The sequence below is a fragment of the Syngnathus typhle genome, linkage group LG1 (assembly GCF_033458585.1).
Source record: "Syngnathus typhle isolate RoL2023-S1 ecotype Sweden linkage group LG1, RoL_Styp_1.0, whole genome shotgun sequence".
NCBI classification, from domain to species: Eukaryota; Metazoa; Chordata; class Actinopteri; order Syngnathiformes; family Syngnathidae; genus Syngnathus; species Syngnathus typhle.
Window position 1 is genome coordinate 24,635,825 of NC_083738.1, and position 25,560 is coordinate 24,661,384.

Here is a 25,560-nt window from a genome sequence, read left to right on the forward strand (position 1 = left end):
GAGAGGGGGGGGGGGGAGCGGGAAGATATGATTATCCCCTATAGCCATAAAATTGGGGGAGGGTCGCAATTATGTCTCAAATGGCTTGTTTAACAAACCTCCAATTGCACGCATAATTTTACACTCTATTGGCAGAGCTCATTAGGGCACGAGGAGTGCTTTTAGGAATCAACGCTGATTAGATTGTGTCGTGTTCTTTTGCGCCTCTAAATGGAACAACAATGCAAATGACACATCCGCCGATGTAGAACGAGGCCACGGTAATTGCTACGCGCGGAAAATTGTTCTCTCTCTACACCACAATGATTTTGGAAAAACATTATGCTGACATGTGCATTTTAATACAAGTGTGAGTAATTCACGGCCCCTAAAATGTGCAATTACATTTATTAATATGTTTATTATTCGTCTGAACCATCTTATAAGACCGATCGTGATGTCATCATCTTTGACGTAAATGGCTCGCATATATGTTTTTCTCGAACGCAATTACTGTTCTATTTTTATCAGTCCATTTCCAAAGAACCCAACAAAAGATCATTTTTTTCTGTGAATTCTGGAGGGAAGCGGCAAATTTACGAACCCCAGAACGCAAATATCCATGCCAGTTAATTCCTGAAGAGTGAAGAAGATGAATGTACTTGAGTCACCATACTCATAACTGGCCATTTGTCAGGAAAAGAAAAAGTCCTGGCTGGTCCACCTGTCTCAATAACACTCTTGATCGACCGGTTGCCATGGCAACAACAGACAAGTTATGCCATCCTGTTGTAGAAAATATACGTCCGAACATATTCCGAAGACACTTCATCCTAAAGCACACCGGCGACCCGCTTCGTCCTCTCGCTTTTTCACGCTGCTAACATGTGACATCACACACAACACAGGGGTGCCTCGCAGCGTGCGGCCACCGAGAACTTCGATGTGGCCTTTGGGCTACTGCTGACCTTGTAAGAGACACGCGCACACGTGTAGATAGCAACCACCCGGCGCGTCGGGCGTGACGGCTAAGCAACGAACGGAGCTTGTCCAACACGCTGAGTTGACATCTAGGAGATAGAGGACAGGATCCTCAGGGTTATAAGCAGTTCGACATTAAACGGATACCATACTAGACGCGGCCATTTTCAGGTTTCCTGGACTGAAGATTTTGATCGCTACTGTGAAATTTCCCATCTGACGTTAGATAATTGGTTGTAGTGATTTTGTCTGTCTGCTAAAGAACATTAGCAAAAAGTGGCGGTGTGACGCCGACTGCAGGCTTTTCCATTAGAGCAGGAGTGTCAAACTCATTTTTGTCACGGGCCGCATTGTAGTCCTCGTTTCCCTCGGAGGGCCATTATAACTTTTATATACATACAGCATAGCCTACACAACAAAGTAATTTTGATATCAGAGACTCGTAAAAACTGTTCAAATAGTTAAAAAAGATGGATGGTATTAAAAATTGCTAGCAATATCTGTATTTTCATAAAGCGAAGACAAAAACTGTTCAAATAGTTTCTTAAAGATGGATAGTATTAAAAATTGCTAGCAATATCTCTATTTTTAAAAAAGTGAAGACAATTCCTCATTTTAGTACATTTGTCTTCGTGGGCCACATAAAATGATGTGGCGGACCATATCTGGCCCCCGGTCCTTGGGTTTGACACCCATGCATTAGGGCAAATTCAGTGACATGACATTTAGTCGGTAAGCATTTAATATCATGAGTAGACCTTCAATTAAAAATCTCAAGTCCATTTAAGAGGTGCCACAAAAAAAATCAGGAAACCGTGGAAAAACACTTGAACGCTTAATCTCCAGTTGAGTACTATTCAGTCCTCAGTCTTTGCTGATGTTTTCACCAATTATCTTGATAAATGTACATTGAAATGTTTGAAGAACCAAATCTCTGAATTCACCGTGGGCCTTTCAGTGAAATTGGATCATGTCCCATGACTATCGCACATTAGTGGTTGAGAATCACTGGACTGTGCAGCTCGTATAAAAGACATGAAAATATTGAAGTGAACATAGATGACATTTAACAGTGACATTAACACAGCGCATGTTGGCATGCCTTTATAATTTGAAAAAGAACTAAAAAGGGAGAGCTCTAAAAATAACGGCCGTCGTGAATCAACATTCCAGTCCACTAGCAGTCATTTGTCTTCTTTCAAATTTGCTTTTGAAGCCGCCTTCCTGTTCTTATCGCGTTTGGCAGGCTGTCTGATGTTTGTATGCACTTTTTACAGAAAGCGCCCTGAAGGAGAGAGGCAAAAACATTCCGGCCGCCCTTTTTGCCGTTTGCAGACCGAATGGAGAACTTAGCGTCTTTATGATAATGAGAGAGAGAAAATAAAGACCATAAAGTAAAATACTATTTATATGTGTGTGTATATATATCAAATTATACATATTCATATATATATATATAAAATATAAAAATCTAATATAAATAAATGATAAAATATTAAATAAAAATATATGTCTAAATATAACAATTAGATTTTTTTTGGCCTTTATTTTCTCATTATCATTAAGACGCTAAGTTCTCCATCCGGTCTGCGATATATAATATTTAAAACAAATGATATTCATATATATATATCTAAAATATAATATAAAGAAATAATAAAATATGAAATAAAAAAATATATATGAATATACATCTTTTATTTTTTGGCCTTTATTTTCTTATCATTAAGACGCTAAGTTGCCCATCTGGTCTGCGAATGGAATAAAGGGCTTCACTCCCATAGTATCGCGTAGTTTGATCCGATGCAGTGACTAAAGACCCGCGATTACCTGCTCTCAATTATTCATCACAGGACGACTACCGGCAGCGTTTCAAGGCGGTAAAGCGTGCATTACATGTCTTTCAAGCCATTTCCTGTTCTTAAGAGGAAGCGCTCCCAGCACGGACGCGTCGTCGACTAATAGGTGGGATCGATGCGCTCTCGCCTTGTCGAGCCGTGCCCCCTCACGCGTGATCCGCTAGTGATACACAATTAAGAGCGGGCAGTCACTTTGCGGAAGGCCAAGTGAAAGAGGTGGGCAGATCTTTAAGCAAGAGTGCCTGGTGGTTTTCCATCTCTTAAATGGAGCTCTCGCTTGTGGAGAGAGAGAGAGAGAGAGAGAGAGAGAGAGAGAGAGAGAGAGAGAGAGAGAGAGAGAGAGAGAGAGAGAGAGAGAGAGAGAGAGAGAGAGAGAGAGAGAGAGAGAGAGAGAGAGAGAGAGAGAGAACAATATGGTCCATCAGCTCGTGCGCTTTACTTTCCACCCTGGGTCAAGGCGGGCTAACATTTTATTTATAGTCTTGATTCATACTCTGCAGGTGGCTGGCCAAGGCCGCTTGTCGCAATCACCCGTAAATGAATACCCTGCAACGCCCGGCTCTTATGTGCACCCAAGCACAAATGAACAATGTATTATTCAGCACATATTCTTTTTTTGAACAATACATGCCATGTATTGTTCAAAATCTTTCGGCCTTGGAAGGAGACTGTGAGGAATTTGAATGAAGGCAAATGACTTATCTTTGTGGTGGAAAATAAAAGTGAAAAAAAAAATGCACTAAATATTTACCTTAAATAAAACAGTCAATTAAAGTCAAATTAAAGCCTGTATATCAGTGCGACATTCAGGCATTCAGCACAGTCGGCGAGTAGAGAGGAAAGAAAAAAATTGGCTAATACCCGAGGTGTGATCATTCCACGTTCCCGTCAAACACGGGACTGACAGACGGCAACTGTAATCCCTGGCTTGTTTTGGACGCTAAATCTCCGATTAACGTCCAGAAAATGCTCATACGTGTGTGAATGCACTCTAGGGCAGATTTTGGAACTTTCTCGAAACAGTCGAATGGACGCTTTTCCACCTGGCGCCTCGGCAAGATCAGCCGAATATGATGTGGATCATAAATGAGGACTGCTACATTAGATAAATAAATGAATAAATAAATAAAATCCGATTTATTTTCAGCAATTTATAAGAGTATCTTTTAAATTTCGTTGAATGGGTTGAACAGAGCAAGACCTATTGTACAATGCGAGCTAATATTCACGACTCAAAGCATTAACAAGCCTCCCTGATCTGCCCTGCGATATTTACCAACATCTGCATAACACATCCCGTCAAGTCAGACCTTCAAAATAAAAGCAGGAACAGAGTTTCACCAAACTTTTTTGGGCCATGTTAGCTAATTTGTATTTTGTTCATCTCTATGAAATGTACTTTTCGTTCATATTTATTTTTTATTTTTGGTGTCTGGAACAGAATAATTAGAATTACATGATCTCTATTGGAATTGTTACTTTGGATTTCATACAGTTTGATTTTAGTGGGACTTCCTGTAACAGCTTGATTCTAAAAACTGGTTTGTTTTCCACTGTTTTAAAACTGGATCGGAGGAAAAAAAAAAATCTCTCTATCCTCAAGTGACTATAGTCACTCCACCCACATGCAATGCATCTGCTTCATTGAACTACAATGTTTGTTTTGCTGCTTTCTTGCCTCGGCTCACAATTCCCTCGCACGTGAGGGAAAGGGATCATTGCATAAACCCTGCAGGGGTATATAAAAAAAAATGTAAGCACCCCATCAGCAAATGATGAAGTCAGACAATGTAGAATCAACTTGATTTAGTGGATGCTCGAGCACCCTTGAAGGTCACTGCGATAATGACGTTTTTTCTAGGATTCAAAAAGATGACATCAGTGTATTCATGCATCGGTGGAAAGTGTCAAAATCTCGCTGGGAGGGGGCGGGCTATGAGAAGAATGCGCTCCCTGTTCGATTCTATCCTTTTTATATTCAGGGTGGCCGAAGGTTAAAGACACACGCAGGCTTGTGCGGATTATTGGCAGCCGTGGCAAGCAAATAATTGTCTTAAGGTGGATCACAATGGCGATGTGCCTTTAATGCAAACCAAATTTGTTTTTTTCCTTTCACCCACCCACGTTTCATGGATAAGATTTCCCCATATGAAACTTGGCTTTATATTCATGCTTTCGGTGCCCAATTGCAAAGAAGGGGCTTTAGCGGCGCTCGCGAGGAGATGAACACGGGTTGCGAGGCGGCTATGATGATATGCTGCGAATGTCGTTTATCCTGTAGACGCTTTAGACTTTATGGAATGACCCCCCCCTCCTTCCTTATCTGTTCCCCTCCAGCTCCAAATCGGTAAATGGTGGCCCAGTCACAAAATTTTCAGGGGTTGAAATCACTTTGACAAACAGAATTACACTTACAGCCGGACAGCCCGGGTGGCAAATGTACTCGAGTCGAAGTACAGGGAATATAGAAAAGTAGAAGTATCACTTCAACTCTGTTGTTTAAGTAAAAGTGAATAAAATGTGCAAAGTTTTATATGCCAAGATAATCTCTATAAAATATAGTTTTTGTTCATAATTATCTTTTATTGTGGGTGCCCGGAACAGAATAAGTAGAATGACATTATCTCGATTGGAAATGTCACTTTGGATTTCGTACTGTTTGATTTTATTGAGACGGATTCATTTTGAAATTTAATTTATTTTTTTTAAATTCCCTGTCATTTAAAAGCAATGCAAAACCTTAAGAAAATTAAACAAAAGGACTAAAAATATGCTAATTTAGCTTGTTGACGCTAATGCACCATTACATTGGTTTGTCATTTCAAACCCATAAAAGAAGAACAAGGAAGGTTAATACATGCAGCAAACTTGAATTTATTTCGCCCTAACATGCTTGACTTCTTCATATAATCCCAAGATTAACCATTTCGAGAAGGTAGAGTGTGTGAAATGTTCCCAGTCAATAAAACGAGATATAATCCCAGATTGTGCTTTGCACTAATTTGCTCAGTTATTAACGATGGGGTATCTTCTCCTCTGAGCACTAATTATCGTGCGTGGCCATTAGTGTCGGGCGTAGCGAAGAAGCGGATTAACCCAAGCGTACTCAAAGCTGCTGTGAGACTATACATGCAAATTTAGCTAAGGTAAAAAAAAAAGATTGAACCTCTCATTAAAAAATATTTTTCCACTACTTATTTCCACCTTGTGCTCCAGTTTCACTACTGGAAAAAATGGGGTCAATTGAAGAAAATGAAGAAAATTGCAATTTAAATATTCATAAGTCTCTTTGTCTTGTGAGACACCGTTATTCCGCCGCGGATTCTGACAATTACCTCTCGTTCTAACCTCTCCATGTCCGCACTCCCCCTCCCCCTCGGCCAACCTTAACGTAATTAGAAGGATCCCGACAGATGGGAATTGTGTACACGACGGAACCGTTCCGATCTAAAATGAATTCCGATTTCACGCCAAGAGCAGCAAGAGGATGATTGCATTGTGTAATTGGATGTCGGCGTCAGGCAAAATGAGCCATTGTGTTTTTTTGTTGTTTTTTTTTCCTCCCCCCCTCACAAACACTTGTTTTGTTGTTGTTGTTTTTGTGCAATTAAATCCAAATCAGGTTTGTAATTTGTACTTGGCATGAGCCCGTCACACAAAGCACAACATCAATAGCGCATGTGGAGTAGCAAAATCTTACTTATTATGTTATTTGTTTATTTATTATTTATTCATCCTTTTTATTCATTCATTGTTTGTGCCTTCTTGGGTTTTTTTTGTGTTGTTTACTTGTATGTATATTGTGTACTATGTCTTGTCACCGTGGGATAGTGGGAGCGTAATTCCGATTTCTTTGTGTGTCTTGGCATGTGAAGAAATTGACAATAAAGCAGACTTTGACTTTGAAATCCTTTTAAGGTACAACGTGGGAGATTTTTGGTCTAATTTATTTCAAGGATTGAAGAAGAACCACCTGGTGGCTCTTGGGGAACCCAAAAAAAAAAATCATTTTTGTGATGCTGTCAATAAAAAAGACTAGAGCTCCAGCAGAATTGCAAAGGGGCAGAAAATTTACAATACGTTTCCAGAACGTTTGCTGTAAATTACCTCCGTCACTGCCAACCATTTTCAAAACAGCCTTCCCAGTGTTGGCAGCCATTTTAGAACATTTCGCCTGATCATTCAAGACGTACACAAAATTGGCTTCTGTGACGATACAAGCAGCAAACGAAAAGTATGTTTGCATATTTCACCAACAACACCTGTTTCTGACCTAAAAAAAGCTTTTTGTAAGACAAATGTGTCAAGCTGAATATATTTGTGAGACCTAAAATTGTAATAAAACAAAAATGAGATTAAGAAAAGGCTTTTGATGGGGGAAAAACAAAGTCAAACAAAGAAACTTACCGTAAGCCATGGCGACTCGCCTCTCATTTCAATCAGCCCTTCCTTAATTTGCATCCTTCCTTCATCTCGTTGCCACTGTGGCACAGCTGAGTGGGCTGCCACAAAGACCCTCTCAGTGGAAGCGAGGGTTGCTTTAACGCGGCACTTCCTGTCGAAATCCATCGCTTCCTGTACATACGTGTATTGGACCTGGAACTAACGTGGCGAGGATCTAGATTTAGCCGAAGAAATGTTTCTTTGGTGTGCCGTGACTTGAAAAAAACAGGGTTCGATTCCCTTGGTTTTCAAAATTGAATCGTGGGAAGTTATTCGTGATCATGTCCGATGTCTGTTGTCGTTCTCGTCCAATCAGATATTATGACATTTTATTCACAAAACCGGATTGTTTCTATTTCGATTTCTTTTTATCGTTACTGTAGTTGAAAATTTCGGACTTCTCTGTTTTTGAACAAAATATTTTTTGGAGCATTTTCAGTTTTTTTTTTCTCCGATGAAATAGCCACAATGACATTTTTGTAAGATGTTTTAATCAAAGTAAACTTTACTTTTAAAATCAGCTTTAACTTGGAAGCACAAATATCAAAACAACTCACCAGACTTTGTCTGCTTTTACATTTAAACTCTTTTATAAACACCTACAGTAATAGAATGACAAGCTTTCACATTCTTACTCCAACTCTGAGAGATAAAATTCTCACGTTGTAATAAAATTCCGTAATACCATTTTTAAGGACAAACATGCTCGAATCGACCAAAGTCCTCTTCTATAAATAATGCCTGGTAAGAGGAAATATTTTGGCAGTCAAAGAACAGAATCAAGTAACCTTGGTTGCAATTGGAATTTTTGCTGTGCACTAATGTCTCATTTGAAAGACATCCTAACCCAGACTGTACGAATGGGATTGGTTTCACCTCTTCGGCGCTCACCTCCGTGTGAGCTCCGCTCTACCGGGGGTGCACACGCTGAAAATGATTTCCTCTGCAATGATCCCTCCCCACAAAAAGAAAAAACTTGGCTGACCTTTCTCGCTGATGCATTTCTCTCTCAGAGGAGTCAAAGTGACGCTCTCCTGCCAAAAAGCGGCTTATGAATGTCATTTCATTCAAAACCTGCCGTTTTATTATGACTAACTATCACCGCTCACATTCAGATGTTTTTTTTTTTTTTTTAAACCAAGCTAGCGCAATTGTCTTCCGAATCCAAAACGCTCTATTTATCTTCGAAGCAAGTGCTGAGTCGGGAGTCCGCCGAGCGTTTTCAGTCAATTATTTTGAACAATAACGAGAAAAAAAACAACAGCAGTAGCATCCGGCGGAATGGGCTCGATTGTTTTCTTCTAAAGCGCAGGAGTTCCTCGCCTGCATTTCGTTTACTTTTCACTCGCTGCGATTAAGTGTAACCCTGTGAGGGGTAGTTCAGGTTGCGCCGCCGGGGTTTGATTAAACATTCAACAATAGCTTGACAGGGAAATCAAATGGGCAACATGGCCGGTTCATTCAAAGGACTGCTCGGTTGTGGAGGCGAGCGAGAGTGCCGGCCTGCATCTCAGTCCACTGGATAATTCGAATCCCAAGCCGCAGTCTTCCAGAACACTGCCGAGCGTAATTAGAAATTAGGCTAGCTTGGACGGGAGGCTCCGCCGCATCTCGGACAATGACTCGGAGTCCCCCAGCTGGGACCGGCAACCTCGTATGGGGCGTCTCGCGCTGAGATTATTTTCCTCCTCGCCATGGTATCTCCATTGTCATCTGTCAGGGGGCGTTAGAACGCACAATTGCTCCAAACTGACGTAATGACGTAAGATTCAAAATGGTCGTAGTGCGTTTCAAATTAGAAATGATTCATATTAAGATTTTTAAGGAAAATATGCTAAAAAAAATAGCAAATTTGGCCTTGATATGAGATCATTTATCTTCATTGGATTTGAGTACAGCATAGTTGGCCAGGATTTTCTGAAAACAAAGTCTGATGTGGTGCACATTAAATTCCGTCTGTCTAATCTGTAAATCATTAGGCTACTATTTTAATTGTCGCCTTGGGAGGGCTCCTCGACATGCCCGTTGACCGGGCCTCGTTCGCCATCGGGTACCCGACGTTCGGTTGGCAGCGAGTGAGCGCGACGCGGCACGCTTGTAGCCATTTTGTCATTTTACGAGTGCCCGGGGATGGGGGTTGCGAGCCGGCGAGCGAGCGTGATTATCCAGCTTGGCGGCGTGGCCGTGCATGCATATGCCTCCCGCCGCCGCCGCCGCCGCCGCTTGACGATGCCTTCAAGGTGGCTCGACAAGCTAAGCGGAACACCAGCCATCAAGGCTTTCCGGCTCATGAAGTGTGCAAATCTGCTGAGAAGGGGGACGCAGATTAGAAGAAAATTGAATAGCCGGGCCAGGGCCAGGGGAAGAGTGAATTTGAGGCATCGGGAAGTGAGCTAAACATCCAAAATGCGTAAAGCTACAATGGTTATATAGTACAGGGAACTCCTTGGTTTTTCTTTTGCACATGTGAGGTTGTAGCAGCACATATACTTTTAAAATGTAATAAAATAAAAAAATCAATATAAAACAGATTGTAAAAAGAATGTAACCCTCTCAATAATACTCTACTTGGCAAAAAAAATAAAGAAAAGTAATTTAAAAGGTAACATTTTGCCGGCTTAAAAAAAATTGCCACATTGATTGGTAACTCCTACACTTTTTTAGTAGGGGTGGGAGGGGGGCCGCACTACTATTAAGCCCCAACATTGACAACATTTGCATATGTTCACCCCCCTCACTCAATAAATATGCCTTACATGAAATATTTCACCAAAAAACCCCAAAAGTCCATTTTGTAAGTTACAGAAATCCATCGTCTACAAAAAAAAAAAGACCCCAGCCCGTTACTCAATTCCAATAGCCGCCGACATCCACCATATCGTGTACGTCAAGCAATTTCCATTGCACCGCTTTTGTCCGAGTACATGCTTGTCGTGAGCTCGTCGGAGCATGAACTAACAACCAAGAGTGCTCCGGAAAAACACGATGCATTATACATCGGGCCCTCGCCTCGTCAAGTCTTCCTTCTTCTAATCATGCCATGCTGTCTGGCTTGGCAATTTCGGATGAATGCCGTTCATATCGCTCAGCCTCTGCTACCTACTTTGTTAATATGAATGTGGGACTAAATTGGCGGAGTGACTGATGTGATTTTATCAGGAGTTACAGTGTGTGTGCGTGTGTTGAGCTTGGTGTAATGGTGCTCCTCTCTATTAGCTAGCATGATGTAATCCATCTTGTGGCTAATTAGCGACAGGGGGATAGAAGGGGGGCGGTGGAGAAGCTGGCACACACGGTTATAGATGAAGGCTCTTTTGCTGTGGGTGCTCGGTGGGAGGACGCCGTTGGTTCGCTACATATGGTCGCATCAAACCAGCCTAGCCTATTTTCTATTTCGAGTGTGAGAGTTTTTTTTGTGGGGCCACTCATGATGCAAAGGCGTGCCAGATTTCAAGTTGTTAATTGAAATTGGCTCGGCGGATTGGGTTCTTCTCATACGTTGCGATGGTGGTAAACACACGTGTGACGTTTTCACAAGGCGAGCTTCGTGTCTGCTTTTGTGCAGCTAGGGTGAGATTTAATTCGTCCGTTTGGGCCTTAGGTATAAACTAAAATCCTTTTTTTATTTTAAAGATAAAGTTCTATCTTTCGGGGGGAAAAAATGACACAGATTAATGACACTTTTGCTATTACAGTAGAGTTTGTATGAGCTATGTAATTTTTCCCTCCGATAACAATAAAGTTTGGTATCTCCAGAAGGATTTGGAGACCCGAGTCAAAGGGAACGCTCGTTAATCAAGACGGACAGGAGCTGCTCCCTGACCCGGCTCGTTTTTCCAGGACGACAGTGGCGTAACTGCCTCAGTTCAGATCCAGCACCGGATCACGGCGCCAATCAAGAGCGGTGCCCTCTCCCCCTCCCCCCCATGCAAACGTTTGTTCCCCTGGCCTTACACTAGACTTGGTCCAGGATATTTGTCTAGCATATACAGTGATCACTCGTTTATCGCGGATAATTGGTTCCAAAAACCACCCGCGATAAGTGAAATCCGCGAAGTACGGTCACCAATAAGAAGCCCTGGGCAGGCTAACGAGTTAGCGGAAAGATGCTAATTCGCGACTGTGCTAACACGCGAAAACGGACTTCTAGAGGAATGTAAACGAATATTTGGAGCAATACTACATTGTCCTAAAGGTTAGACACATGTTTCCTCGATTCAAAAGTTTTTTTTTTTTTACTTTCAAATGTTTTATTAATTTTGAAAAAAAATCCGCAATGTAGTGAAGCCGCGATAAACAAAACGCAAAGTAGCGAGGGATCACTGTATATATATATATATATATATATATATATATATATATATATATATATATATATATATATATATATATATGTATATACACTACAACGACACTTCTAGCATATAGATTTATAAACATCAGGCTCTGGATGATGTTTTATTTTGAAAATCTGCTGCGTTAGCCTGCAAGCTAGCAAAAATGGAATAACTGAACAATTATCAGTGACCAGTGAGGATTCGGGGCATTTATCTAGCGTCGATTCACGGACATTTGGACGTAAAACAATATTTACATATGTAGACTCACTCTTGGACATAAAATATATCAAATAATTCATTTTATTTCGAGGTCCACTGTAATTGGAGTAAGGTCTCTTGAACCATGTAAACAAGTTCATCTTCAGCAACCCCTCATTTTATTTTCCATATCTTCCTCAGGTGCATTCAAAAGCACCCAAGTATGTTTTTCTAAATGGATAATTGAAGCTCTTTTATTCCACTCTCATATTTTTTTTTCCCCCCTCTGTGATGGACCCGCATCATTTTGAGCTTCCTGCCGCTGATGTGATTAGCTGTCATTAGCCAGCTCAGCTCTTCACGCTCTCCCGCGTATCATCACGGCAGGTTCACCACCACGAACCGGCTCCACTTTCACCTCGAAATTCCTGACCTGGTTTCAACCCCGGAAATCGCCTCGGCGCCTGGCCGCAAGCTAAACCCGAGATAACAGGCCGTGTATGTCGCAACTCTACTGTATATCCCTCTCGATATCAATCTACCGATGCCCCGCAGCCTCCTCCCCTCTTTTAAAAATGGAAGTTCACTTAAGGATATGAAAGACGGCCCACTCGGGAAATAAAGTCCACTATCCATAGCTTTTCCGAGCCCTATTTCGGGAGGTGATCATATTCTATGAGGCGGAACGGACAAGGGAAATATATGCATGAATATACTCGCGCACACCAATTTGTTTACAAGTGTCCATTAGCGCTATTCCTTTTATTACAAAATGGGCTCTTATTTCAGATTGGGTGTCTTTAAAGACAGGAAATGGCTTTATGTCAGGAAAGGGCTTGTATAAGCTGGACAGTGTCGCCAGGCAAGGCCAGCAAAGTGCGTCGGCTCGAAATAAAGACCGCTAAGCACTTAAGAGCACAGATAGACATTCAATCAGCGGATTCGTCCGTCAAGGATTTCAACCCCGAGTGCACTTTATAAATGATGGTTGACTGTCATCAATTTGTGTTTATTGGGAGGTGCTCACACATGCTGACATTCATAATTGATGATGTAAAAAGGTCATTAGGTTGCAATTATATGAAGCCTATCACGGGGGTGGGGTGTAATTGCCTATGTTTGATGTGCATCTACGTCAAGCCGTCTTTGTAAGCTTGCCTGGCTTTCATTTTGATTGAATGTACAGTCGGCGTGTTCCCCGGCAATCACAAATGAGCTCCGTTTGAGTCGATTCGATTTGGACCCGACGTAATCAGGGTAAGCACTTTATCCGGTGGTCTGTTAAAAGACAAAACGACGGCGGTAGCTAGCGTGGGCCCTTTTTGCCGGCTTGCCCAGAGCAGCGCTTTGACACCGAGCGGCAGTTTAACAGGCTTATAACGGAGCCCGAGAGCGAGTCAATCACTCGCCATCGAGTGACTCTAATGGCCAGGCAGAGACTCGCATTCCGGGAGAGCCTCAATTTAGTTCCGATTAAAGAATATCGCTAGCAAAATCAACTCGAACAGCCTTCTGGCGACAAGAGCACTGGAAGTCTCACGCTCGTTGATTAATGTATTACTTAAAATCACTCAAGCGGTCTTCCACTGGTGACTAAGAGAAATTGTCAGACGTACGTCCAATCCTGCCAGCATCTCCTTGCCACGATCGCTGATGTTCTCTTTATTAAGCGACAGAATCAATTAGTCAGCGTTAGTCATAGTATGCGAGCAGCAGCAGTCCCTTGAACCAGTTCCAAATACATTTGAATGGACTGATGTAGAAAGAAATGATGTCAAATTGAATTCACCATTAGGCTGAATGTCGTCATTTCGTCACCGACCGCCGTCTTGGAGTAAAGCGAGACAAAGACGGAGAATTTCCACTTTGCAAAGATGTTGGAAATGGAAGCTGTTGCTTTTGTTTGCGGACAGTTTTGAAGGCTTCATTTGAGGCTGTCGTCGCTTATTACGCCGGCAGCCGCAAACCTTTATTTTAAGTAGGACAGCAGATTTTGTCTCTTCGAATACAACTTTTGTTTTCTTTGTCGAAGGCTTTCCTTTATCCGTGTCATCATTTGGCCTTTTTCACTTTTTTATAGAAGAAACTCAGCCGAGACATTTATGGTAGTTTGACATGTTTACAGAGGCAGATGCAACGTATTTTCAAAATAAAACCGATTTCAGGCTGATTATCAAGAAGATATTTTGTGTGGTCTTGTTTTCCCTCAAAATCAGACCTCCGCCATTATTTCCAGTTGAAATAATGGAGTCATCTTACTCAGAATTTTTCTCAATATTATCTGGCACAAATGTTTGTCTCTCCTTTGCCCCCTTATGGCTAATAACAAGCAGGTTGTGTAAAGGCCAGCACATCTGGTGTTGCTCAACCCTTGTTTTTGCCAAAAAAGCAACAAAACGTCCTGACCCTTGAGGTTTGGACATCCTGTTTTGAGAAGTAAGTGTTGGAGATTGTCCTCTTCTGTGGATTTTGCAAGCAAGGCCAGACTTTGAATCGGGCCAAGAAAGACGTCTGTTAATGTCCACGCAAAAATCCTCCGGGAAACGTAGATTTCCACACAATAGTACTGAGAGTATCGTTTGCGATAAGTTCCTCTTCATTTCTGTTGATTCAACCAGTCAATAAACCAGACTTTGGTCCTGCCACGGGAGGCTGCTAAATATATTACACCACAAAATGGCGGTAAATTCTCTATTACTGCCTGCTTGAAAATGGCAGTAGCGTTATTGATTCACTCTCCAGAGAGATTATTCTGCCATAACAATTAATAGATTCTAAGAGTATTGTTTTAAAGACATTTTATCACACAAATGTAGAATAGTGTCAAGCCAACTGGACCCCTAAAGCTATTTGTCGTTTTTTGTGAAAGTGAGATCAGGGGAGCAAAGCATTTTGAAAATACTTAAAAACTCACTTCAGTCGACAACCTGTGCTCCATTAATTCTCTCTGCCGCCGCCGCCGCCGCCGCGTCTTTGTAGTATTACCATACTGTACATCAGGCCATCTGGCATGCAAGCTGCGAAACGCTCAAGATTCCACAGTCTCATCAGGTCCCTGATGGATTGCTCCGTCTGCCGCGGTGTCAGGAGATGGATGAGGTGGCCCGAGAGTGAGTGACAAACGTGACGGCGCTCGGGCAGCCGTTGACGCTTTTCTTAAAAGACGCTTGGGTAATTGGGATGAGGGTGCTGTTTTGTTGATGATCACATCACTTCGAAAGACGGCGGCTACCTTGCGCTCCCAGACGGCTTTGTCGCGCCGCGCCGCGCCGTCCATAGCAAGTTATGCATTTGTGCTGTTGGATTTTGATGTATCTCGAAATAATCACATATCTAGTCAGTGACTGACGATTCTGTGTAATGTCGATGAATTGAAATGTAGGATCAAAATGTGATTTAGCAAAGAGGGCTTACAAAAGTCACGAAAGGTGTCAAAATGAGAATGAAGAAGTAAACAAATACGTGAATTAATTGGATCTGTCTGTCCGCCCATCCATCTGTCCATCCATCTGTCCATCCATCCCTCCACCTTCCTTCCTTCCTTCCTTCCTTCCTTCCTTCCTTCCTTCCTTCCTTCCTTCCTTCCTTCCTTCCTTCCTTCCTTCCTTCCTTCCTTCCTTCCTTCCTTCCTTCCTTCCTTCCTTCCTTCCTTCCTTCCTTCCTTCCTTCCTTCCTTCCTTCCTTCCTTCCTTCCTTCCTTCCTTCCTTCCTTCCTTCCTTCCTTCCTTCCTTCCTTCCTTCCTTCCTTCCTTCCTTCCTTCCTTCCTTCCTTCCTTCCTTCCTTCCTTCCTTCCTTCCTTCCTTCCTTCCTTCCTTCCTTCCTTCTGCCCAGCCATCCTTCCTTCCTTCCTTCCTTCCTTCTGCCCAGCCATCCTTCCTTCCTTCCGCCCAGCCATCCTTCCTTCCTTCCGCCCAGCCATCCTTCCTTCCTTCCGCCCAGCCATCCTTCCTTCCTTCCGCCCAGCCATCCTTCCGCCCAGCCATTCTTCCGCCCAGCCATCCTTCCTTCCTTCCGCCCAGCCATCCTTCCTTCCTTCCTTCCTTCCGCCCAGCCATCCTTCCTTCCTTCCTTCCTTCCTTCCTTCCTTCCTTCCTTCCTTCCTTCCTTCCTTCCTTCCTTCCTTCCTTCCTTCCTTCCTTCCTTCCTTCCTTCCTTCCTTCCTTCCTTCCTTCCTTCCTTCCTTCCTTCCTTCCTTCCTTCCTTCCTTCCGCCCAGCCATCCTTCCGCCCAGCCATCCTTCCGCCCAGCCATCCTTCCGCCCAGCCATCCTTCCTTCCCTCCCTCCCTCCCTCCCTCCCTCCCTCCCTCACTCGCTCCCTCACTCACTCACTCACTCACTCACTCACTCACTCACTCACTCACTCACTCACTCACTCACTCACTCACTCACTCACTCACTCACCCGTGTGGCGAAGTGAGCCTAATTGAAATGTATGAGACAGCCTATTAAATGATTCGCGGCGGCCAGGGAGCAAACATGATTGCAACCATATGGAAGCGCTCCTCAGACGAGAGAAACATTTGTGCACTCGAACAGCTCGGGGATGTTCATGGGACTGAACTGTTTTTTTTTTGACAGGTTTTCATGTGCCTGCCTGTGTTCGCTTGAGAGCGACAAAGGCGGGGAGGAGTTCGCAAAGAAGCAGCGCATCATTAATAACGGCGGCGCGCTCATTGTTGTCACCGACGCAAACATTAAAGATCTTGAGATGCCTTTGAAGACAGATACGAAAATAACACCCGCTTCAGTGCTTGCGCAGCCTTCACATTTACGCATAAATTGAGTAGAAAATCCAATTCTCACCTTTTTTTTTTTTCTACCACTCCTACCTTCCGTCAACGTTGCCCAACTCCGGCATCCATCTCTCTTGTCACGTCTCCAAAATAAGCTATTGACAGTTTGCTTAGTAATGACTATGGCAATAATGGGCCTTGAAATGAGCAATGAGTGCAAGTGACGTTTTACAACCTTGGCCAAGCAAGACCACTCAATCCCAATTGGAATAAAGTTGGCTCGAGAGCCGATGAAGGGGCACTCGTGTCTTCGCGCACCTTCATAGAAAGTTACTGCCAAGCCCCACCCAAAATATTTCAATGCGTCGCCCATCTGGCGGGAATACGTGTTGCAAACGTTATATTTTTGTTTTGTTTTTAAGCATTTTTATTAGATTTTTAACCAAAACGTTTTTTCAATTTTAATTGGACTTTTTTTGTTTAAATATTTGATTTTTAACAAAAAGTTTTTTTCACTTTGATTGACTTTTTTTTTTAGTTCCGATAATTTTGCTGGCTCCAATTCTTTTCATTTAAAACATAACAGCATCTCTTTTGATTTTTTTATCAACGCTATGCCTTTAAGGGGCGGGGCCCGGTTCTGCACACCCAGCAGCTGATTAATACAATCCGGTAATGACATATTCTTGTTAATGCTCATTCTCACTCCCAGTCTCGAATTTGGCGATGCATCCAACTGTGTACAGATGTTGTAATCCATTTGTTTAAATACATGTGACACGTTCATTACGCCGCTAAGCCAAGCGTGCTCTGGTTTTGTTTGAACGCCGTCAACGCAAATCCTCTTCTTCCCGACAACAATTACCGCACAGTCAAATGGGACGCGTCGTCGGTGGCCGCCTGCCAGCCGAGCGACTTACGCCGCCGTTGTGACTAAGTGGCGTCCGTGGAGGACAAAGTACCGGAGGGACAAATCGGGGAAAGTTTCGTCTCAGCCAGCTAACGGATATCGCTCGTTTTGCTTGATCATAATGGTCCCAAACAGAAGGACTTAATGATGACTTCCTTTTTGGGTTTTTTTGCCGTTTGAGTCGCAACAGTTCCAATATGACTCAATCCATCTTGCTTCTCCAGCTCCTCCAGCTCCGTGATTGCCATTACACGGCTACCTGGGTCGTGGCAATGGCATGCACACTTCAACGCTGATGCACGTACTTATTTGGCGGCTCCCCCCTGCCTCTCTTAGTCCCCCCAGCTCGCCCACCCTCCCAACATGTGAGCGATGAAGCATTGTGCTGTCCACCGTGGGTGACATTTTCCATAATCAAATGTCATTTCGTGGTTCGACCTACTAATACACGTTAACGGTCACCGGCGACTTATGTTTTAACTCTCTTCGTAGCTAGTTCAATTGTCATTACTTTGGAGACATGTTTTATTTCCTCCTTTTCAGAGCCATGAAGCTCTCACATTTGTACAAAATGTCCAAAGGTCAAACGCATCGAATGGCTTTTATTTGTATAGCTAACGTAGCTAAGCTAACATAATTAGCCGCGACTAGTTAGATTTTATTGAATCGTACACGGCTAAATTCGTTATTGTTAAAATGTTGAGCGTTATTCAGTACGCAGTCGCCGTCGGCATATTGATGGGATAATGAAGCTTCATGAACCAGTTGGTGTATTTTATTACTCCCAAAGATAGCGCTCTCTGTTCAACATTGCCATGACTTAAACCCCTTTATCCAAAACAACAGTGCCATCAAGAGGAGTCAAAAATACAATGACTGGTTCATGAAGCAAATTTGAAGCTTCATTATCCCAATCATTACGTCATCCATCCATAAATAAACATCTCTAATAGAGGCCTGCTTTTTCCTACTATTAGAAACAGCGAGCACAATTTTTACTTAACTTTCTCCAAGAATGTGTCAGCTATTGTATATGCATCAGGCCCCTACATAACCTTGCAACATTCCTTTTTGTGTCATAAATGTTCCGACTTTGTATTCCGCTCTCAAAGTCCGCGCTGGGAGAAAACAACCGCCGTCCTTGCCAATGAATTTTCATGACGGCTTCATCATTTCACGGCGCGCCGCCACAATCCTCTTGACCTTTGTCCGTTGGATTTCATCGCCTGTGATCATACTGATTTTTTCTTCCACACTTTTTTTTTTTCCTCCGTTACTTGCTGTAAAGTCTTAAAGCTCCGCCAACTGACTGCGAGTACGCCGCCACTGCTGCACCCCGCCCCTGCCGCCCTCCGTCCTAAGAGACTACTGACTGCTTAAGCCGCCTTCTGCCGCGTACGCCGTAACTGGATTATGGCTGGATTCTCGCTGTAAAAAAAAATATGATTATAATGCTTTTCTAAAAATCAAGTCTAATCAAATCTCACCAATCCAGGCTATTTGCTACAAAATATTTTTCTGATCTTCCCATAAATATGCGAATGCGTTGGTTCTGAATTGTGAATACATATGCAGGGTTAGTTTTAATTCTTTGTGTTGAGTTGTAATATCAACATTGACCACTAGATGGCAGTTACATGTATGTCTTAATTGTGCTTGCGCTCGTAGTTTTACAGTGTACTACGGATCTACAGTATATTTTTGATAGATGCAGTAGCTTTTTCCTGTAGCTAGATACTGTTGATAGATTATCTGTAGCTAGCTATAACCCGCTGTGATTCTGTAACCGGTGGCGCGCGGCTAATGAGGTGCAACAGTTAAACCAGCCTGCTGATTGTTTGCTACTATTTTCTAATTAGGGAGCATGTGGGGGGTCATTAGCAGGGAGGAAATGTCCACTGCTTCTATGCGCTTATGTAACCAATCAATGACTTTAATTAAGACTCTTAGGCTACCACGGCTCCCCGCAGACATCCTACTTGTTTACGAACACTCAAGTCCCCATGTAATTCTATTCAATTTATTTTTAAGCCCCTAATCACAAAATTACTGAAGGGCATCTCAGGAACAAATACCCAAAAAAAAAAAAAAATGAACAGCAACAATAAAGCCTCCAAATAATTTTGTGTTAATTTACGGTATAAAATATAATCTCATATAACTTAGTGTTTCGTCTTCATCTTCTAAATCGCTTATCTTTATTTTTGAATTATCGTAACGATATTATGATTGACCGGTTGCGATTTCATTACGCTGCACTTTATTGTGGTCGTCGCTGAGTGGAATAAATTTCTTATGTATGGAAGATATTCACAAAGTAGAGAAACGTAGGTTGGAAGGGAAAGGGGTAAGGAAGGAAGGAAGGAAGGAAAGTGGAAGGAAGGAAGGAAGGTGGAAGAAAGGATGGACACCTAAAAGGTGGAAGAGAAATTGATTCACCCAAGTGCACTTCGGCCTCCATTAGAGCCCCCAACCACTCTGAACGCTTTCAGGTATCTTTTGAGGTGTGTGCGCTCTCCTGTGTAGTGGTGTCAAGGAAAGGCAACGAGAAAATGCGTACACATTTACAGTACCGTGTGTGTGTGTGTGTGTGTGTGTGTGTGTGTCTGTGTTTCCTCAGGGAGATTATCACTAATGCATAATACATGGCGCCATATTTCCAACTCTTAACGTGCTGAGTTGATGAAGAGAAGATCAGGTGGCGGGGAAAGTCATTACAGGGCATAAACATTGCAGCTGATATTGCTTTATTGTCACCAGCAGAAAAAATGGCAGCGGGATGACAGTCGCCGCAGACGAGTGCCAGCGCCAATGTTAATCAAGTGCGCTGATTGTCGACGGTGGCGGCCGCAAATCAAAGCAAGTGTCGAGTCGGCAGGCAAAAGGCGTCCAAATGTGCGACGATTAATTCACCTCTCTCGCTCGTATCGGGTTGCTCTCTTGGAAATGATTAAACTGTGCAAAAACATCAAGACATGCTTATTTTTTTAATCACAAACCTCATATTCGGGTTCAACCGTAACAAGGAATGCGGACTCCAGGGCGCATTTCAATTTGATCGGAATAAAATTCAAGCTGTAAGCGTCCACATGAGAAGCTTTTCAATGATTTAGCGTCTCTTTCCGTAGTTGCTTCTGACTGGGGCTAATTTGGTCAAATTCTCTCGTAGAAGCTCGTCCATGTACCAGTCCCGGAATTTACCCAAAATGTCGGCTTCAAACCAAAATGGCCGACATCCTGTTTAGTTTCAGACATTGTTCCTTGAAGCTTTTCTACTCATCCAGATACGATAGCCATGTTCGTCCAATTTTATGCTGATTGATAAAACTGGTATCGAGGGCTCCTACTTTGTTCTGAAGATGCTGATTTTTGGCCACTAGCCGCCTAAGCATCAAACGCAAAACTCAGATCTTGTTTTTCAGTGGAATTGTTAATGCTTCCGATTTATCTGCGTTCGAATCCAGCACTCTTCAATTCCTGTCAAGTGTTTGTTATTCCAGTGGTAAATATTTTCAGGCTTGACACAAAATAACGTTTGTAGCATTTTAATTAGACCTCCAAGGGGTTGTCCCCCTTTTTTTTCAAGTTTTTTATTTTTTTTATTTGGTTTGGTTATGCTAACGTAATACTTTTTGTTTGTCTCCCAAATTTTAACCGGAGCGCAATCCCAGCGTGTACATTATCCCAGAATCTCATTTGGAATCTTTTGCATGAGAAATAAATAAAGTTCAAAGCTGGCACATCAGTGGCTCCTCTGCGTCCAGGGTGAAGGGGGGGCAAGTTTTTGCGCGTGTCGGAATTTTCATCTTCCAGCTGCTGGCCTTGCCGAACGCACAGATGGCGGCGGGGTCGAATTATTTTTAAATTAATTTTCAAAGAAGTCATACTGGCGAAATTAAAAGAAGTCCCTCCAAACCTCGGAATTTGACGGAACAGACGCAACCGCCGCCCCACCTCACAGTGATTGCTTCTCGTTTAACTGCATCGTCACATTCTCAGGAAGGGGAATGTTTATATCTAACGATCAGCCCACATATGGAGGCAAAAAAAAACTAGCTTCACTTGTGCCGATCCATCTGTCCTGCCGTAATGGCTGCACCTGGCCGAGTTTGCGCCGTTCGGAATGTTCTCAGAGCGAGCTCGACGTGCCGAGGGGGGATTAAAAAGCAATATCCAGCTCGCGTGTGTCTCACGGATACGCTGTTTACTCATCATGCCCAATTATCTTTTGGCGTATTTAAACAACTCCGAAGAATTTATAAGAGTCCTGTTTTTTGTTTTTAAAAGCTAATATTTAAGAAGTTAATTTGCAGTGTGTGTCGGCAGTGTCAAAGGTCATTACTTACAAAATTGGCACGACATCTCATCGAGTCCCACTTTTTTTTTGTCGGGCCCCCGTGGGTTCTCTTGTGCCTGCGGGCTTTTCGCAGATACACGTTGGGCTCGCAATTTTCACATCTAATTTAACTTCACTCGAGGCCATCGAGACTGGATGAAGTTGAACCCGAGGTGGCAATTCAGTAGCGTCTGATATTCCTTGCCTGTGATCACTATCAAGGTCTTCGGGACTGAGTAGCAAGAAGTCTGTCTTTTGTTCAAAAGAACTTGTTGGAACTAGAGGATTGTAGTTTGTCATTATTTTTGTGGCATGTCCATCTCAACGTAAGAACTTGGATGGGAGTATTCTGATGGATTTTCTTCTGGACCATTGGAAATACGTCTCACCATAACTGCAATAGAAACTATTATTGAGTCAATAAATGTCGAAATGACAATTATTGGGTCAATAACTCGGATTGAGGATACAATGGCAACGCCTTCTGGAAGAACAACGGTAGCCTCAACAATAGAATGTACGACGACAGAAGTGATGACCTCTGCTTTTGTACCACCGACTGTTTCAGTGCCACCCAAAATTCCATTCCGGTGAATCATGGCTGGGGATGGGTATTTTGTTCCTGCTTTTGTTTTGAAAAGTTGACAGAGCAACGCGGCGTGATGGCAAACGAGAGGCAGATGCAGAGGCAAACAAGAACATCTGTTGAAGAAGAAACATTCTGTGCTCCGGCACAGTTTGAAGCCTGTCTGATTTAGTTTTTTTTATTCCCCGGATACAAGCGGATGAAATAAATTGTCTCTGCAGGGTATCTGGACTCTCAGGGTTTTTTAACTGGTTTTGTCTAAGGAACCACCATTATAACCAAGAAGCAACTCCGGGACCACTGCTTTGGTGGAATAGGAGGATAGACCCATATTTGCATCTGTATGTCTATTTTGGGAATCACAGCTATCTATAGTTGACATAATTTCGATGGCGTAAAGGATTTACAAAATTAGCTGGAAAACAAATCAAGTACAAATAATGACTCTATTTTATTTTCAAAAGTGTTACAATTATTTTCCATTGCGACCCACCTGCAATACCACCACGGACCATTGGAGGGCCGCGGACGACCGGTAATCCCTGCCACAGAGATAGACAAAAAAAAAGATGAATGGTAATAGAAATTGACGTATCTGGCCCCTGGGCCTTGAGTTTGACACCTAAGCCTTAGATGAGCTGGACGGACAGGAAGTCAGGGGTTCTCTGCTGGATGGATGGATGAATGGATGGATAGATGGATGGATGGATGGATGACAGTAACCTTCAAAAACCCAGGTATCCTATGTCCCCGAGGTCCCCAAAGTTTTCTATCCGATTTGGCGCCTTGTGCAAACTTCCCGCCGCAGTCGGTGTGATGGTGGGCCATCTGTAGCCTCTGTCAGAGCCTGGCTAATTCCTCGCAGCTCAGATGGAAGGATGTGAGCTCTCTGTGGCTCTCTTCCCATATCGCTTGTTCCTCTCATTCTGTCCCTGCCAATGTCTGCTTCACACCTTCCTTCGCTCCTTTTCCCAGCTCCGGGGCCATTTTTGTGGTTTTTATGTGGCACGTTAATAACAGCTGTCCTCATTCCACACCGGCGAGCAGGTGAAATTGTGACTGGAGAAATTGAGGCCTTTCTTGTCATGAGCTAAATTGACCAAGGTCTCTTTTTTTTCTTCCATCAGTCACTGTCGCGTTTGGTTTGCACCTCTGCGAATTTCTCGCTTTCCACTTGGAAATGGGAAAATGTGCAAACCCAGATGGTTTGACATAAATAAACCAGTAGGAGTTAGCGGTGGTTGTTGAGCCAGCAACATGGGATTTGGTGCGCCGTGTCCTGCGAGGTTTCCTGTCAGTCTGTATCAGTGCCAAAATCATCAGGTCAATACGAGAAGTAATTGATTCCTTATCAGCAAGTGATCAGTAGCAAATTTATTGTGTGAATTCGGGAAAAAATAAATAAAATCTTTTTTTTTCTTCTTAAACTCATCTTTAGTGTTGCTCCTCTCTCAGCCTCGAGCATTGTTTGCAACAAGAGGGAATAAAACTGCTCCTCCCGTTGGCCAGTGTTTTGATTTAAAAAAAGAAAAAAAAGTTTGCTTATAAATATTATTGTTGTAGGTGAAACAATTCTTCGACAACTAATTCATGATCAAATTAACTGACAACTATTTTGATAATCGATTAATTCGTTGGAGACCTCAGAACAGAATCTCCGAATTTTAGTCTTTCAATCTGTTCTATTCTTTAATTTGGCTGAGCTGATAATCTTTGTTTAATCGAATCATCGCTTTTAATCGAAACATAATCGAAACATCTGCCGGGGCCTCCATGTGATACTATGATACTTGAAATCTGCTCACTTTTCCTTTCGGCACTTTGCTCTTGGAAGACTCTGATGGTCAACCACTTTGAGTCAATAAAAAAAAGTTCCGTTTTTGTTTTCTTACTCCTTACAGGCCGTTCAAATGTAAACTGTGCAACACTTTGCCCACTCTGAGCATTTTCTTTTTCTAATTCCCCGTAGCACTGACCACTTTAAACCTCCCTAACTCCCTCTTGTCAATATAGAAAAGACAAGGCGAGGAATGGAACTCCGCAGCCTCGTATTGCCTTGTCAAAAGTTTCCATGTTGGGCTGGAGGTTCCACACGGCATAACTAAGACCCTCGGAAGGAGCTTATCTGCTTAAAACAGGAGGGCGATGGAGGGTAAAAAAAAAAAAAAACGCTATTCCTCTACTTCCATCTTTTTCCTAGACTTCTTTTCTTCCGAAGCCACCGGAGCTTTGCGTTCTCCCGTGAGAGTCTCCTTTTCCCGTCGTCTCACTGCTTTAATCCACTTACGCTTCTTAAGCCCACCTCCACTCCACTTGATTGGCCACCTTTCCAAATTTACCTCGATCAATAAGCTTGTGAACTGGAAAACTTTTCTTTTAGCGGCTTCTTCGTGGCAGAAGCATTACAAGCTTTCTTGTCAGCGTTTTACACACAAGGATTCGTAGTCATCGTTTCCCTCGGAGGGCCATTATGATTGGCGGCGTCTTCTATATACAGTATAGGCTACAAAACAAACAGATGAATATCTAGTTTTGAAATCAGAGACTAGTAAAAATTGCGGACATATTTTAAAAAGACGAATAGACGAAAAATTGCTAGCAATGTCTCTTTTTTTCTCTTCAAAGTGAAGACCGTTTGTAATTTTAGGAATGACACAAAGTCGATGCAAAATTTGCCTTCACGCGCCACATAAAATGATGTGACGGGCCGTATCTGGCCCCCCGGGCCTTGAGTTTGACACCTATGTGTTACGGTGTGGTTTGCTTCACCACCGATTCTATTAAACCTCCCATCTAGAATCCAGTCAACTAAGATCAAAGTCTCAGATCTGTCAAAGAAACGAAAAAAAACATTGTGTTTCCAGAAGAACTGAATGGCACCGTCACCAAAACAAGCTAGCTTTTGGAAACTCAAAAAAAAACATTGGGTAGAATGTTTTAATTAACAGCCACTTCCTTGTTTCGAAGTCTTTTGTCTTTTTTTTTTTTAAAGCTCAGTCTCACTCTTTCTAAGCTTAGCAAACAACATATCAGTCGGTGGTCTTTCTGAAAGGCCAGGTGCCTCTCGAAGTCCGACACAAGTCCCCGCTGCCCACGTCCCTGGGGTCCAATTTTCCCTGGCGCTGAGCTGACTTAGCTCTGTGTTTAGATACATTACAGTCCTAGCAGTGAGGTCTGCGTCCAACCTGAATGG

The 25,560-nt window shown here is 42.8% G+C and overlaps 1 protein-coding gene across 23 annotated transcripts in view; it reads left to right on the top strand.

Annotated features, from left to right (window-relative positions):
• Positions 1-25,560, top strand: part of LOC133155156 (receptor-type tyrosine-protein phosphatase delta-like) — a 195,112-nt gene that overhangs the window by 27,704 nt on the left and 141,848 nt on the right. The gene's annotated exons all lie outside the window — the stretch shown is intronic.